The sequence below is a fragment of the Acomys russatus genome, chromosome 23, assembly GCF_903995435.1.
Source record: "Acomys russatus chromosome 23, mAcoRus1.1, whole genome shotgun sequence".
Lineage (NCBI taxonomy): Eukaryota > Metazoa > Chordata > Mammalia > Rodentia > Muridae > Acomys > Acomys russatus.
This window is the reverse complement of record NC_067159.1, coordinates 10,583,125-10,601,212: the sequence shown is the minus strand read 5'-3', so window position 1 is coordinate 10,601,212 and position 18,088 is coordinate 10,583,125.

Genomic DNA, 18,088 nt, shown 5'->3' with positions numbered 1-18,088 from the left:
GATGTTAATGCTCTAGCTCCCTCAAAGGGCTGAAGTCAGCATCCCCAGTGTTAGTCTGAGGCAAGAGCGTTGCGCGCTTGCTTGGGCTCCTGGAGAAGATGGGCTGGGAGGATATTTCAGCCTTAGTCACAGGAGCAAGAGGACGATCAAGCCACCATTTCCCATTTCTTCCTCCCAGTTGCCTGGCTGCTCTCTTAGGAGTAGAATAGGTATTTAAAAACTTGGTTAGAAAGCATTAATTCCTTACTTGGACCCACTGAAAGCAGGGTCAAGTGCTGGCATTTCTGTTTTCATTTTGCACACACACACCTTAAAGCCATATTACTGTTTCATTTTGCACATACACACCTTAAAGCCACATTACGGTTAGCTTTAACAGTAGGTCACTTCAGTATTCTCACAATGTGCTCCTGTCATTGTCTTAAGTCTACAGCCACTTTGGGTTCCAGGAACAACAGGAAAGATTGATAACTATCTGTGACAAAGGACTGTTCCCCTGCCCTAAGCATTGGTGAGCCTGAGCCTCAATGCCACCCCTCAAATGATGACAATTATCTATAAAGAGGAGGCAGCACTCAGCAGAGGAAACCACCTTAGGAGAAGCTAAAGAAATAAAGACCTTTCGGATCTAGCTTGGACAACCAGATCTCAAGCAACCAGACCAAACCTTGACCAAGTCAGCTTCCTTCTGCAAGCCTCTTACCCACTGCCCCAATTCTTCCTCAGTGCAAACCTAAACCTCATGTCGGTCCCCTGAAAATGGACTTCGGGAAGGGTCACTGAACAGCTTTATCTGCTCCTCTTCCCAATGTGCATATTGATTAAATCTCCTTTCTTTGTCATCTTTACTCACCTTCAATTGGCATATTAAGACAAGTGGTTCTGCTGTTTTAAAAACAAAAATATTCTAATCGTTTGATTTTTACCAATGAAGACTCAGGAGCCAGATGCTGGGGCGAAGACCTGCTAGCTCAGAGAGGCAGAGAAAGCACCCAGCTGACCTTCCTACTCAGCTCATGTCCCAAAGGAAAAAAAGCCTTTTCTCCTTCTCCATGATGTCTTAAATACTCTCAACTCAATGTCCCTCCTTTCTGTTTATTCCCTGTCAGCTGGCTGCTTGCTCTACCTCTTGACCTATTGTTGACTTTATTTAGCTCTTAGGTTAAAGGTGTATGCTAGGGCTGAGCCACATCACAGGGATTTATTTACAGGAAACAGAGTGCTCTAGGATCGAAGGCTGAGCCATACCACAATCAACAACAGGTTTTTCCAGTTTACAATCTGGAGGTTTCCAATGTGATCAAATATCCTGAAACATGGCTCCATCAGGATTCCTGCAGTCAGGCCGTCCACCCCAAACTCTCACAAAAAGAGAGCCCATAGAGGTTTCTGGACGAAGCCATGCATGATTCGGGTATGTCTACCTCAACCCAGGACAGATCTGATAATACTTCATGAAAATTAGTTCTGATTTCTTCTCTCCCAGAAGGCATCTTGCTCCTCGGTAATTCTGCTCATGAAGTTGCTTCCAGCAATCAGCACCTCACACCAAGAACTACAGATAGCAGCTTCCATCAAGCTATGCGTTGGGAGGAAATGCCAAGTTTCACCCTCAAGGTAGTGGTGTAGTTGCCCACATTCACTGGGCTGAGGAAGACTGTTCATGCCATTGTTCTGGGGACGGACTTCCTCCAAGGAAACTGCTTGTCTTCATCTTGTTGGCCACTTTCAAATGGAAGCTTATTGAGGCAGGAAAAAAAATTTAAATTCCACTTTCTAGGCACTCTGTCACAAATGTAGTCCAGATTTGTAGCATTAATTAATTTCAAGTTTGGAAGTCAGAGGTCATTAGATTCACTCCATTTGCACATTCTTGTTTTTTTGAAAGCTGACAAACATTTCACACATCCTGGGTATTGGGCCTCTTGCCCAAGTTTCTCAGAAATTATGGGTAATGGCTCTGCAGTCGTGTTCCCAAGTTCTAACGAGATTCATGTGAAGCCAGAGCGTAATCAGTGTGACCAGATACCTCCCTGGCCTGGGCACGCTGACCTTCGGTCTGACAGCCTCCCTCTGGAATTGCTTTTATTGCCTCTGGGTGGAGAATTACTCCTCTTGAGGAAGAACAAGCTGATTAAAAAAAAAAAAATGCAGTCTCCACCAATATGTGTGGGGCCTGGCTGCCCCTGATTGTTTTCTTGCTTCAAATAATTAAAAAAAAAATGTTTTCTATCCTCTGTTTATATCTCAGCTCAGCTTACACATTAGTATTCCTAACACTGGTCTTGTGGGTTTGGGTGTACCGCTTTGGGAATCACTTTTGGCCCTGTGCCCCTCCCACTGTTTTGGACTCTTGTGTTCTGCTGCCCATACTGGAGGTGCTTTGTACAAGAGGACCTCTCCCCCTCATCCCAGCTTCACCCTAGGTGGGGTTATTAGGCATCCTTCCTTCCATGAATGGTGTTCCTGCTGTGTGTTAGGACCAGCATGAGTGTCCTCCGCAGTTAATCCAAGGAATAAGGCTGGATGTGCTGCCTGCTTCTTACAAACAACAGTCGTTATTCAAATAAGTGTATGAATATGCATAAGATCACAGCTCCAGACGTGTTCGGATGCATTTATCACTCTAAGAGCTGATAAAAAGCTTTTTTTTTTTCTTTAATCAAGTTAAAGGTGGAGAGAAGATAACTGGGATCTGAGAGATGAATGGAGCATTTACAGAAGCCATAAAAAGAGAGGAAAACAACCCAGTTTAAAAAATGAGTAAAGGATGTCAACAGAACACACATCAAAGAAGATGCACTGATGGCCAATATGAGTGAAAGGGTGTTTATGTGAAATGCTTAGGAAATTGCTAATTAAAACAGTAATGGTGAGTCTGTGGTCCAGTAACAGAGAACTTGCCTAGCGTGCAAGGTTCTATTTCTAGACACAAATGTTATACACCAAATAAAATGGCTAAAACCCAAAACACCGACAATGGCAAATGCCCGTGAAGAAGTGCAGCAACGAGACTGACTGACTGTTGGTGAGAATGAAAAATGGCACAGCCACTCGGGAAGACAGTTTGGTCTCTTACAAAATCAAACACACTCTTGCCAAATGACCCAGCAGGCTTTGCTCCTTGGCATTTGCTCAAGGGAGTTGAAAACTGACATCCATACAAAAATCTACATGCAGATGTTTATAGCAGCTGTGTTTATAATAGCCAAGACCTGAAAGCAACCAAGATGTCCTTCAATAGGACAAAGGATAAACAAACGCATCAACTATTATTCAGATGACAAAGGAATGAGTTACCAAGCCGTGACATAAGAAGAAATCTTAAAAAGCATACTGCTAAGTGAAAGAGGCCAATCTGGAAAGCTATATAGTGTAGCATTCCAAAGGTGGAATACTCTAGGGGGAAAAAAAAAACTTTGGTGATAGTAAAAAAAGATCAGTACTCATCAGGGGTCTGAGGAGAAGGAATAGTTCACATGTGGAGAACAAGGAAGCATTAGAACAATGAGAGATTCTGCATAATGCTACCGGGCCATGATTCTCAAGCCGTGGGTTGCAAGCCCTATGGTGGGGTTGCCTAAGACCATCTGCATATCAGATATTTGCACTATGAGTCATAATAGTAGCAAACTTACTGTTATGAAGTAGCAACAAAAATAACAGTATAGCTGGGGGGGGGGGGTCAGGGGGTCACCACAACGTGAGTATTAAGAGTCAAAGCATTAGGGATGTTGAGAACACTGCTATAGGGTACCTGCCATAGCCCAGTTGTTTAAACCCACAGAGTGTAAATACAATTAGCATTGACTTATATTAAGTTGTGGTGTTTAGGTGGTAAGCAGTATGTCAGTGCAGGCTTACTGAGTGTAGCAAACTGCAGTGTTTCTCAGTGTTGGTGGAGGTTTGGTGAGAAGATGATGTACACAGACTCTTTGTCCCTTGTATGTATGAATCTGAAACTGCTCTAAAAAATAAATAATAAAGGCTGTTAACTTTCTTTGATTGGATGAAAGAAGAAGAGGTGCAGAAAGAGACTAATACATGCAGAGGTCCTCTGGCCTGGGGAAGTTTTGTCATCTTGCAGGACAGAAGGAATGCACCATGAGTCAAACAGAGAAAGATGGGGCTTGCTGGGGATGGAGAGACAAGTGTGACCCAGACTCAGCGGGGTCCGGTGGGATGTTAAGACTTCTACTTTATCCTGAAAGTGTCCCAAATCCCCGAAAACCCCTTGGAGGTTGTTCTGCTGAGCAATTTTAAGGCTATGGTGATAGATAATACAATTAGATTTGTATTTCAAAAGAGTAACACTGATTTATTGTGGGTGGGGCAAGTACGAACCACCAACACATGTGTGGAGATTAGGAAACACTGTGGGAGTTGTTTCTGTACTTCTGTCATGTGGGACACATGGACTGAACTCATGTCATCACACTTGGTGACAAATACCTTGGTCTGCTGAGCCATCTCACTGGCCTACATGTAGGATTCTGGCTACTGTGTGGAGAGTGGAAAATACACTGGATTCTGAAGGGGGCCAGACAGGACATGAGAGCACACTGAGGAGCTGCTCAGAGGGAAAGCAAAGGTACCCTGAATGGAGGAGGGTGTTGCAGGAATGGGAGGAAGGGATCTGATAAATCCAGTGTTTACTAGGACAGAATTTGAAGGAAACGAGGAGGAAGGAGCCAAGACTGTTTCCTTAGTGAATCTGTGATTGTCCAATGAGAATCTCATGTTTTGGAGATTTTTTAAATTAAATTTAATTTTTTACATATACATTTATATTATTACACACAGACACACACTAAACTACATACAGTTAGAAGAACCACAATAATCAGGAATTATATAAATGTTACATTCATAGCGTTTTGGCTATTTGTATTTGGCAGCCTTGAAGAAAACATCTTTCCTATCTTGGTATAAGTCTAAAATTCTGAATGTGAATCAATATCTATCATGTCTCATCTTTATCAACTTAAGACATCTATCTAGACCTAAAAACATTTTAACCCCTAAACAACTAAGCTTAATTGTAAAACTAAACTATCTGGGCTTGAAAAAGCCATCGGAGACTTGAAAAGGAATAAAATTAATTACCTGAGTAAACAGGAAGTGCAGGTTAGTAGCTTCCAAGGTGAAAAAAAAAATGACAGTTTAAGATTATCTTTCACATACGTTTTATATATATATATATATCTTTTCTAATATGAAGTACTGTACCCGTACAACTCAAGTAGAATACAAGGTTTACTTCCAATACTTTGAAAATGCTATTGCAGGTTGTTTAGGATAAGTAAGTTATACAAGTGTTGATCAAATCATGGTTATGTCAACTACTAGTCTATTTATATTACAAGAATATAATCCAAGGTTTAACAGATAGATATGATGGTATAGACAGATAAGGTAAAATAGTTAGATCAGGTCTTCAAAAACCTCAGAGGCCTACAGAATATTGCATTTAAAGATGTTTTTATTATTTTAAAGATTCATTGACAAGTTAATGACAGGTTAACTCCTGGTAACACCCAACCTGCCTCAAAGAAGATGATGACCATCAAAAAACCTCCTTATGGAGATGGCTTCAAATGTGGCAAACCAGCCACTGGGCAAAATGTCTTCGTTTTGGCCACAGACAGAATTCTGCTTTAAAATGAGCAAGCTTAGGTGCAGGCAGAGTTAACGACAAGACAGGGTAAGCAAGTCCTCAATAATTCCTGCCCCACAAATATGCCTGTCAGATATACTGGGCCGGAAGGCTGAAGATGATGCTCCAATGTTATAGAGAATTTTTTTTGGTGACTGTTCAGGCCAGAAATTGTCTCTGTTTTGGAGATTTCTATCCCTTTTTAGTCATTTTTTTTTTCAGTTTTTGACTCCAGCAAAAGCAGCAGGTCCCTTCTGAACTACAAAGAACGCTAGTCACTAGAAGCATATTCGTAAAGCAAATTAAGCATTTTTGTGACGTCTGCAGGATGAGGAACTGCACTTAGGAACTTACCACATAGTCACAGCTCTGTGTACCAGGCAGGAGTTGGTTCCTACTCCTATGCTAAAAATCCATGGATGTGCATGTTCTTTATACTAAAGAGGACAGATCGTGTTACCCAGAGAATATAACCCATGTAAAGGCTCCTGTGACATATTAGGATACCTGTGATTGTTAATATTGTAACTTGACAAGACCTACAATTGTCATGGAAACAAATCTCTGAGCAAGTCTTTGGCTGGGGGGAGCGTTATCATGATTAGTTTAATTGAGGTGGAGAGACTCACCTCAAATATGGGCAGCACCATTCCCTAGGCTCAGGTCCTACACTGAATAAAGGAGAAAGCTGGCTGAGCACCACCATCCTCCGCTGCTTACTGTGGACGCAGCTTCATCAGCTGAGCCTGAGTGAGCTCCTGCACCAGGATGGAGCATACCTGGATCTATGAGCACAGGTGTCGCTCCTCTCCATCACGTTGCCTTTTGTTGGGGTATTTTATCAAAGCAACAACAAAGTAACTAACTAGATACCTAATTCAATATAAGTGCTGGGTCTAGTTGTTTTCCTGCATTGCTTAGTGAACAGAAGAAAGGTTTGTGTATCGGTGTGGAATGTAGCTTCACTACAAAAAAAAAAAAAAAAAAAAAAAAAAAAAAGTATTCATGATGAGCCAGGAGATGGCTCCATGGGGAAAGTGCCTCCGTGAAAGCACGAGGATCTGAGTTCAAATCAAAACCAAAAAGGCAGGTGTCAGCGTGCACATCTGTAACCTCAGCACTGGGGAGGGAGGGCAGAGGCAGGCAGATCCCTGGAGTTCATTGGCTAGCCAGTTAGGGAAAGCCATGGCTCAAAAGATAAAGTGGACAATTACAGAAGAGACTCAACACTCCCTCAGGCTCCTGCATGCGCACACCCACATGAAGCCATATGTACTTGCCTTATGCATACGTACAGATATTTTCAATCCAAAGTTGGCTGAGCCTGTGGATCTGGCCCAAGCAGTGTTCTGGGTATACCATTAGCTCTGAGAACCCAAGGAGAGAGTACACTGATGCTCATCCTCACAGACAAACAAGGAGGCACAGAGATAACATGATGTGTCCGGGTTCACTCAGCCAGGACTTGAACTCTCACTCTGGAATCCTGGCTCTTGGCCTTTATGCTGATTATCTCGTAACTATAGTCTCTCTTTAAGATTTTCCTAATTGGTTCTAAGGAGGAAACTTTTTTTTTATCTATTGAGTCTCAAAAATGGAGGGGGATAGTCTGCGTACTCAGATAGATTATGCACAACCCAGTGGCTAATTGCAAAGGGGAAGGCAGAGGAAGTGAGCAAAGCTGGCCTGCAGGACCATCTGAAGTAGGGTTTGGAGGGATGGAGAGAGAGAGAGAGAGAGAGAGAGAGAGAGAGAGAGAGACAGAGACAGAGACAGAGACAGAGACAGAGACAGAGACAGAGACAGAGAGGGGAGGGGAAGGAAGAGATCTAAAGTAGCTGCAGAGGTTGCTGAAATCCAGCCGATGCCAGCAGCTCTCGAGGGCATCTGGCTATTTTCCTATCAGTAAGGGGGTCGGGGTAGGTTGCCAACCTACTGCGGCACATGATAAATCAAGACAGGAACACTTGGTTCCTGACATGGGCATGCTAAAGGAATCTGGAGAAAGCCAAGAGGGAGACGGGCCTTGGCCAGACATCTGACGCTGTGATTCTGAACGAGGAGAGCTTGTAGTGTCTCCAGGGGGATGTTTTAACTTGCCTGACACAGCCTTCTGGGATCTTCTCAGGGTGAGCAGACCCTAGGCCTCTGCACTTTTGTACAATTCCTCAAATGAATTTTGGCAGGAGTCCTCAGAAAAAAGACTGGTCCAGAACCAGATAGCTGATGCTTGTAAGAGTTCTGCTGCTGCTGCTGCTGCTGCTGCTGGTGGTGGTGGTATGTGAGTGTGTGTCTGCATATGTACATGTGTGTGCATGTTTGTATGTGTGAATGCAGATGTACATATGCTTCTCCCTGTACACGGAGGTCAGAAGACAACCTCAGGTGTCAATCTCATTTTCGAGCCTGTTTGAACCAGGTCTGTTGCTGTGTGCACAGACTGGATGGTTTGCAAACTTCTAGAGAGTGTGTGTTTACCTCCCGCACCTCACCACAGGAGCACTGTGGTTATAAATCCTCACTACCAACCTGGGTGGTGATGGCACATGGGCAGAGGTACATGGGTCTCTGAGTTCGAGGCCAGACTGGCCTATAGAGCAAGCTCCAAGACAGCCAGAGCTGTATAGAGAAACCCTGTCTTGGCCAGGCATGTTGGCGCATGCCTTTAATGTCAGAATTTCAGGAGGCAGAGATAGGCAGATCGCTGTGAGTTCAAGGACAGCCTGATCTATAAAGCGAGTCCAGGACAGCCAAAGCTACACAGAGAAACCCTGTCTTGAAAGACCAATAAAAGAAAAAAAAAAAAAAAAAAAAAAAAAGAAAGAAAGAAAGAAAGAAACTCTGTCTCTCAAAAAAACCAAAACCAAGCCAAACAAACAAAGCTCCCAAACCAAAAACAAAATCCCCCCAAAACCAAAAAACCCAAAGAAACAAAAAGACAAATCCATGTCCAACTTCACATGAACTTCAGGCCTTAACACCTTTCTGGCAAGTGCTCTCTCTCCTAGTGAAATGTTTATCTAGCATTTAAGAGATAAGAAAGCAAACACACAGACACAAAAGTCAACCTGGAATTCCTAGAATTCTTAGGACCTAGATGAAGCTTCTGTTCAAAGCCCTGACTTTCTTCTCTAAACTCCAGGAAGGACCACTGTGTTCTCCAAGGAAGAAGCTGCAGCATCCTTAGACAGAAGGGACCACAGGCAGGCCAGCACCACATCCTTCCCCTTCACCAAGGTATTTTGGGAACCAACTGTGGATAACATCAAAATAAGTGTAGCTGGCGTGATAATTAATCTTCGGTGTCAGCTCGGCTGGATTTGGAACCAACTAGGTGAGACATTTCTGGGCGTGTCTCTGAAGGTGTTTTCCAGAGAGGTTTAGCCGGGACTGGAGGCCCACATAGGCGCGTGGCACTGGTCCATGAGCTGAATAAGAAGGAGAGAGGGGGAAGCCAGCTGTGGGTTATCACTCCCCTCTCCCTGCTTCCTGAGTCAGTGCAAGCAGCTGCCTCGAATTCCCGTAAGTCGTGCCTTTGTCGCCATGATGGACTGGGCCTGCAAACTGTAATCCAAAATAAACCCTTTGAACTTAAGTGGCTTTTTTGTTTTGTCACAGTAATTACGAAAACAAAACCCAGCTAATATAGATATACTGAGGGTTTCTTTTTTTTGTGCCAATCACTATGATACCAACATTCCCCATTTGAGTTTAGAAGAATTCCTTCAGTCTAACAGTGAAAAACCCTTTCCTAGTGCCATTCCCTCCTGGGACACATGAAAGGCTTTTACAAGGTGTGCGTTATGTATTCTCGTGATACACACAATGGATCTATTCAGGAAGGGACGCAGAGACGGAGGACATCGCGGTCATGGTTTTATCTTGAACGCAGAGAACTGCTAGAACAGGACCATACAGCTAGGGATGCGTTTAGAGAGTGAGGTTCCGGGAACTTTTTCCATGATCAAAAATTCCTAGCAAAGTAACTAAAAGATAAATGCGCATGGCCACACCTGGGCTGAGGCTGCGTCATGATACCGGGATTATGACAAATACAATTTGAAAATAATTAAAATTGTGTAAAAGGTACATAGAGACAAAAAAAAAAAAAAAAAATCACCCACAAATAATCCCAGCAGTCATAGCTAACCTCCATGGCTAATCACCTTTTTTGTAATGTATTTTTATATAGTTGAACTTATACTGAGTCTATGATTATTTTATATCCTTTTGTTTTGTTTTTCATAAAGTTCATTTTATTTTCTGTGTCTATATGCAACAAAATTAAGTTATACTTAACATTAGGATATATGCATATTTTCATTTCATAAAAAAGTTTCATGAAAGCTGGGCGGTGGCGGCGCATGCCTTAATCCAGCACTTGGGAGGCAGAGGCAGGCCGACCTCTGTGAGTTCAATGCCAGCCTGGTCTACAAAGTTAGTCCAGGACTCTACAAAAGCGAGTGTAGGACAGCCAAGGCTACACAGAGAAACCCCGCCTTGAAAAACAAAACAAAACAAAAGTTTCATGAATGTGATTTTTACCATCAGCATTCCCTTATGTGTGTACGATGTGGTTTACTCAGCCTTCCCGCAGCTGGACAGTAAGGTTATTTCCAGCTTGAGGGTTGGTAATGAATAAAGCAGGGTGAGTGCTTCAGTGCAGCTCGCCACAAACCCACCCACATCCACAGGCACTCAGTTAGCATCACTTCTTGAGAACAGAATATTAGAAATATTGGCTGAACAAATACATTTTACAGATGATTTCCCAAACCACCAATTTGCTTTCTAGATGCTTCATGAAATTTACATCCTTCCCAAAAACTTGAGAGGCTCTATGCAATATGCTCCTATGAACTGTGGTAGAGAAAACACTTGCTCCTTGTTCCTACTCACCCCCAAAGACATTGTGTCAGTAAATTTTCTGTGACTGTAACAAAATACTCAAAGCTACTTTTTTTTTTTTTTTTAAAGAAAGAAGTTTATTTAGCTAACAATTTTAGAGTCTAGAATCCAACACTGGATGACTACATTGATTTGTCCTCTGGTGGGGGCCCTTTGACTGGGTCACACCATGATCAATAACATCATGGTGGAAGTTTATAGAGACCAATAGTGAGATAAGAAGCCAGAACAACATATAAGAACTATGTAAATCGTCTGTGAAGGCAAATGGTGAGCTAGCTTATCAGCAGGTTCTGAGGCGGGCAGGTTACCCTGGGTTGTCCAGACAGGCCCACAGAACTCACAGTGGTCTATTACAGGAGAAGAGGGAGTATGGAGAGACCTATTAAGATAGAGGTGAGAGAACTCCTCCAGCTGGGTAGCTGGTTTTACAGATAGAGGGAAGGGCCAGGAGCCAAGGGATTTTGGAGAAGCCTCAAAAGCTGGAGAAGAGAAGGAAGTGGATTCTGCCCGGGAGCATCCAGAAAAGCACCTGGGCGCCATGAGACCTCTGTTGCATTTCTGACCCCAGAGCAGAAGCCATTAAGTTCCTGTTGCTTGAAACCAGTAAATTGGTGATAACTCGTTACCACAGCAACAGAGGGTAATGCACCAGCATTGTGAGTTTTTATTCCATTTCATTCCAACAGTATCTATTGTTGTTTTAAGGTGTAGTTTTGATTGAGGATAGAGTGCATTTATTATTTGTCCACTTAGGAAGTTATCGCCTCCTAGGAAATGCTTCTTCCAAACATGTGGACAAAAGAAAGCTGAATAAGGATCCAAGCTGAGCCAAACAGAAGCATCGCTTTGTCACTTAAAATTCTGCAACCAGAGGAGAGTAAGTCCCCACTTCTGTAGCTCTGTCAGTGCACAGGGAAGAAGTGAGTCAGTTCACCTTCCAGAAGGGTCACATTTCTGCTCTCTGAACCAAGCCTGGCCAAGAACTGGGTGGGAAGAACAGAGGGACCCAAGGATGGAGGTGAGGACGCTGCTTTTCTGGCTGTGACCCTTTCACTGGACATCTTTTGCCAAAGGCATTTCAGTTTTGTTTTGTTTCCGTCGCTTACCACGAAGAGGCTTCTGTTCTTTGGGTTTGGGCTATCTTCTGGAGCCTAGATTGGCCTTGAATTCCATGTGTGGCTGAAAATGACCTTAGCCGTTTGATCCTCCTGCTTCCACATTCCAAGGGCTGGGATTACAGGTGCGCACCATCATGCTCAGCTCACACAGTGCTGAAGATGAAAGGGAAGGCTTCATGGGCCCGGATGAGCAAGCACGCCATCTGCTGAACCACACCCCTTGTTCCCCAAATACACTGTTTATAAAAGGAAAGATTTATTTATTTATTTATTTGTGTGTGTGTGAGAGAGACAGAGAGACAGAGACACAGAGAGACAGAGACAGAGACGGTCAGACAGAGAGACAGAGAGAGAGGCATGTTGACACTAGAGGGGTCCAACCCTCTGGAACTGGAATTACAGGCAGTTGTGGCCCACCCATCATGGGTGCAGGGAACTAGACTTGGGTCCTCTGTAAGAGCAGCAGGGGCTCCTAATCTCCGATCTGCCTCTCCAGCCCACTCCCCTCGTACTAGTACGGTCTCGATACAGAAACAAGAGCGTGTTCTGGAGTGTAGAAATGGATGAGGCCCACATGGCTGCATCATGATAGGAAAAAGGGGCTGCCCATGGGCATCCCCAGATCCTAAATTATGTGCTTTGAAGATCTGGTATGAAAATATGAGGGGGAGAGAGAGACATCGACCCCCAAAGAAACAAGACTCCATTATCCTCTGGACAGATACAGCATTAAGAGAGGCCTTTTTGTTAGCAGCCAGCAACCATAAATGGCTAAGTCCTGCCATTTGTTTATAGCCATGCTTCCTATTGAATAACAAAATTCCAATTCCCTTCATACATTGAAAATCTGCACCTGTGAAGACACCACCGAATCCTGGAACTCAGAATAACGACAGCTAGGAAAAAGAGTGCAATCAGACAAGCACGTAATGTCGCGGCAGCCTCTCTTTCCATCAGGGAATTCCCATCCTCTTCCCACCCCACCGCCGTGAACAAAAGTCCCAGTCCTGGACAGAGCCCTGCCTTTCCTTGACACTGTTTCCTGCTGATCCCCAGAGGATGGGTGCAAGCCCTAGAGCTACTGTCACTGGCCTCTGCAGATATGGCTCTCAGGTCAAGGACTTCTGGAGTTGATTACTGGCCAGCAGATCGACCCATCACCACCACAATCGCACAGTGAAAGATTTAAGGGTTTAGTTCTTTAAAAAAATTAAAAAAATCCCAAGCCTGCCAAACTGACGTGTGTGGTGCTCGGCTATGGAGGTAGTTATTTTCTAAACTTTCCAGATCATCATTAAAAAATGCAGATGCCAAGACAACTCCCTTGAAGAGTCAGTGGGTCTGGAGTCTGATCGGAAACCTGTATTGTTATCAGATTTCCCCAGGAGATTTCTATTATCAAGCAAATTTGGGAAACTCTGTCCTGAGGCAATTTAAAGGTACCTAGACCAACAGGCAGTGGTTTGGTTCTCTGAGTCAGGGAATCTTCACTGTCGAACTCATGAGAGGTTTTATAGATATGGGCAAAGGAAATTATCTCAGTAAGAGACACCTGAAGGGCCCCTCTGGCTGGCATGAGGACTCAGTCGCTGCCTGAGATGCTGCAATGCTCAGACTATGGCAAATACCATTATCCCAAGCCAGCTGGATGTGCCTAAAGGTTGAACCAGGAGCCAATGACAGTAGTTTTCTTCTCATGAGTTGTAAAGGCTAGCGTGCCTGACGACTGTCCTGTCTCTCACCAACATTGTACCAGTGGGTTAGAGGCAGTTGGTGGTTGTGGTCATCTTATAATTAGTGAAGTCAAGTCATGAGAAGCCATATAAAGACTTGACCCAGAGGAAGAAACAGACCCAGTCATCCGGGACATGGACGTGTCACCAAATGACCCTCCAATGTGCATGCTCCATGCGCATGCTACAAGCACTACTTCCACACACACCAAAATGCACTCTTTTCTTCCATTCACCCAGTCAGTACTCTTCCCCCAACAGAAATATATCCAGTATGTGTTTGGATGAGGAAACCAACGCTCAAAGAGATGAAGAAAACTTCCAAGAGACATACATAATGCTGCACACCTGCCATCTCAGTACTCAAGAGGCTGAGATGGGCAGGAAGATCTCAAGTTCAAAGCCAGGCAGAGCTACTTAGCAAATTTCAGGCCAGCCTGGCCTAAGTAGTGAGACTCTGTCAACACACACACACACACACACACACACACACACACACACAGGGTGGGGGTGGGGTGTTGTAGCTCTGGAACCTGAGCTCCAACCATCACTCCAAACCATTCCCCTCATGAAAGACAAAAGAATCACACCGCCACACTTCACTTCAAAAGAAACAAACATCTCTATGGAAAAGAAACAGGAAAATGTGAAACTTGCCAACAAAAGCAGCAAGCCAGTTCCCTCCAGATGAAAGGAACGTTGTAGAGCAACTCGAAAGTGGTTATAAAACGTCCAAGGGCTCAGCGAAGGAATCAAGAAGACTGTGAGAACAAAAGGAGAAATATACAGATGCCCCGGAAGTGAGGACCAGACTGCAGGAGCTGAGTGGATGGAAATGGCTCAGGACAGAACACAGCTGAACATGTCATTCATGCTTTGGAAAGTAGAACTGAGGAATTTTCCCAGAATACAGCCCAAGAGGTTAAAAATAACGATGAAGCTCTACTCACATGATTTCCATACAGGCTCTATTCTCCTCAATTTTGTCCCCAGAGCCTTTATATTAATATTGGCTAAAAACAAGCCACATTTGACCGACCCACAGTGAGCACCCTTCACAGGGCATCCTCAGGCAGGGGTCACTCAGAGCCCTTCCCTGAGATTTCTGACCTTGAGTACAGAAATCAATTTTAGAAGCCGTGCTGGCTAGTTTTACATCAACTAGATAAAAGCTACGGTAGTTTTAGAAGGCACTTCCTCCAGGTTGGCCTGTGGGAAAACCTGTGGTACATTTTCTTGATTGATGCTTAACGTGAGAGAGCCCAGCTCTCTGTGGGTGGTGGCACTCCTGGGCTGGTGGTCCTGGACGCTGTAAGAAAGCAAGTTGAGTAAGCCATGGGGAGCAATAGAAACCCCAACTAAGACACTGGAGAGGTGAGTGTGTCGTAAACTATTAAAACATCTGTTTTCTATCATATGACAATTCCACAGAATAATGTGAATTATAGAAGGGAAAAAAACACAAGCCGAGACGAGCGGGCTGTCAGCAGGGAAGACTCCTCTACACCCAGTCCATGCAGGCTTTATGCAACTCACTCCCAAGTCTCCTCTTTACAGTTGTAAAATTTTTGAATGCTATGATTTCCTTCTGGTGGAATGAATGAAATGCTGAAACTGACATTTGGTTATTCTTTAACTATTTGCAGGTTTTCTTTGGAGGAAAAAAAAAATTTTTTTTTTTTACTATTTATCCACTGGGTTTTATGCAGGATTTTGTTTGCTTTGGATGTGCAATATTTCCAAATCCAGTTTCTAGCCTCCTGATTGCAACCCTCTTTTCTCCTAAGAGCTAAAACTTCCCTACCTTAACACACAGCTAAGCAAAGGACCTAAATATCACAGCCATGCCCTCTCGGGATTTATTTTCCCAAGTCAACGCAGCCACCTAACCTCATCGCTGCCAGCTGAAATTCAGACCCAGTCACTGGTTTTCATGGAAGAAATGCCTCCCCAGCCCTTGACAGGGCTGCAGGACACACTCTCTTATTAGCGGCGCAGCATAAATTTAACAACTTCACTGGAGAAAAATTTGGAAACATATTTCAATAATCTTAAAACACACACACGTGCACATTTTGCTGTGGATGCAGCAATTGCACTCTCTGGATAAAGGAGAAGGAAAGTCAGGGATAAGAACAACTGTTTTTCTTTTCTTTCTTTTTTTTTTTTTAGACACTGTTATGAAGCTGGGCCTAGTGACGCACTCTTGGAATCTCAGTACACAGGAGGCTAAAACTTGGGGCTCAAGGATTTCAGGCCAGCTTAAGCTATACAGTGAAACTCTGTCTCAAATAAATAAGCAGATAGGTAGGTAGGTAGGTATATACATCTATATATACATACATATATACATACATACATACATACATACATACATATAAACATACATAGACAGGCAGACCAGCCTAGGGATGTAGCACCAGAGGATGCTATGTGGACCACATAGCAAAAGTCTGATTCGTTCTGTATGCTGAAGATCTGCACCCATGAGGACACTATGAAATTCCAGAACCTGAGATACCTGGGAAGGAGGCACCCAGCTAAGCATCCCATAAAGTTGCACTTTCCTTTTTCTGTCAAGGAATTTTCCCCCTCCCTCTCCATCCCCCTCCCCTTTCCCTCCCTTGCCCCTACTCCCTCTCCTTCTCCCTTCTCTCTCCCTCCCTCTTCCTCTCCCACCTCACACCACCACCACCAACCAACCAAAAGTACAAAATGTCTGCAATAATGACGTGCTTTAAAATAATATTTAGAGCTGAATAAATGGCTCAATGGTAAAAGCGCTTGCTGTATAGGCATGAGGGCCTGATTTCAAATCCCCAGACTCATATAAGAAGCCAGGCATGGTGGTGAATGCCCTGTTAACCCCAGAACCAGAAAGTACACACAGGAAGACCTTGGGGTTCCCTGGACAGCCAGACTAGCCAAAAGGAAGAGCTTCAGGTCCATTGAGAGACTCTGTCTCATAATAATATGGAGAAACAACTTTGGAAGACACCTAACATCACCCTCTGCCTCCACACTAGCCTGCGTGGGTGAGTGTGTCCCACACGGAAACACAACGGCAAAAGAGTGAAGAGCGGGAAATGACTCTCACATGTACTCTGGTGCCCCATATTTGACCACCTCCCCTTGATGAGGAGGCCCGGTGACACTCAGAGGAAGGATAGCAGGCTACCAAGATAAGACTTGATAGCTTATGACCATATAGTGGGGGAGGAGGTCCCCCTCAGTCACAGACATAGGGGAGGGGAATAGGGTGAAAGCGGGAGGGAGGGAAGGAGGGAGGAACAGGAGTATACAAGGGATGGGATAACAATTGAGATGTAATCTGAATAAATTAATTAAGTAAATAAAAATTTAAAAATTAAGTGAAAAAAATAATGATGTTCCCATTATCCTAAAAAAAAGTGATTAATAGGATGGAGAGTTACTTAAGATAGTATTAAAGAAGAAAAGGCATACATACAATATCTAAGTTCATAAAAAGTATGTGTAAACTATTCTGAGTGTGTAAAGTCAGATGCACGCATCCCCTTGCCTTCCTTTTCAAAGCAGCCAGGGCTCTCACGGTCTGAGAACCCAGTGGGTGAGGTTAGGAAGTGACAGCTCTGCAGTCATTTGGGGACATCTGCTCCCTTAGTAAAGAGTTCTAAGTGTCATCAGACTCTCCGCATCTGCACCAAAACCCCTGATGTCAACAACTTAAGAGGAAAGATTTGTCGCAGCTCACAGTCTTTGGTCCTGTCAGTTCTGAGCTTGTGGTTAGACTTCACCATTGTCGTGGTGGGAGCCCTCGTTGGTGTGGGAGGTGACTAACCAAAGCAAAGAGGGAAGGCTGGAGTGGGGACCAAGCTAAGGCATGTCTGTTTTCCCAGAAGCCTGCCTTTGCCTGTTAGCCCTCCTCCTACAGTGCTTGGAACCTCCCAGAATACAACAGACAAAGCAGTCACCAGATCAACCTCTGGGAAACATTTCGTTTTCAAGCCATAACCCCTGTGAAAGGTTCAGTGTCTCTGTATTGTAATTTTATAATACTGCCTCACACCTATACTCCAAAGGCTGTGTTCTCTTCTCCCATGATATAACACATATCACATGCTGGGAGATCTTACTATATTTCAAATCTACACAGAAAATAAGCAGACACCAAAACAGTAACAGTGGGTAGTAGGAATTTTCTCATTTAAATATTTTCTGTCTTTTAGTACTTTTGAAAATGAAACTGCCAGTAGCTCCTTAGTATTCTGGCATGTAGACCATGGGGGTGCACTCTAATTTATTTAATATATTCTTGTTCTTTAACGTTTATATAATTTGCCATTTTCCTCTGTTTTAAACAATGCTACAGTGAACATCTTCGTCGTCAGATCTCTTGCCAGCTGGACCCTGTTAGATTCTTCAGACATGGACCAAAAAGGACCCTACTTTCCCTTTTTGTCTGACAGAGGCTAGACTTTTCTAGAAACAGCCACAACACGAGTTATAGCTTAAGTGCCTAGAGGTGCTGACAGGTACAGTTCAACCCAGGCAGGGAGCAGGCTTCCTGGTCGAGGAGGTATGTTAGCCAGTATCAAGTAGAGATCTGGGCAGAGGGAGCTCATCTCCTTGGCAACCACAGAAGGCTAGCAGGGAGTGAGGTACTCACATGCCTCCTGTGAAAACAGGAC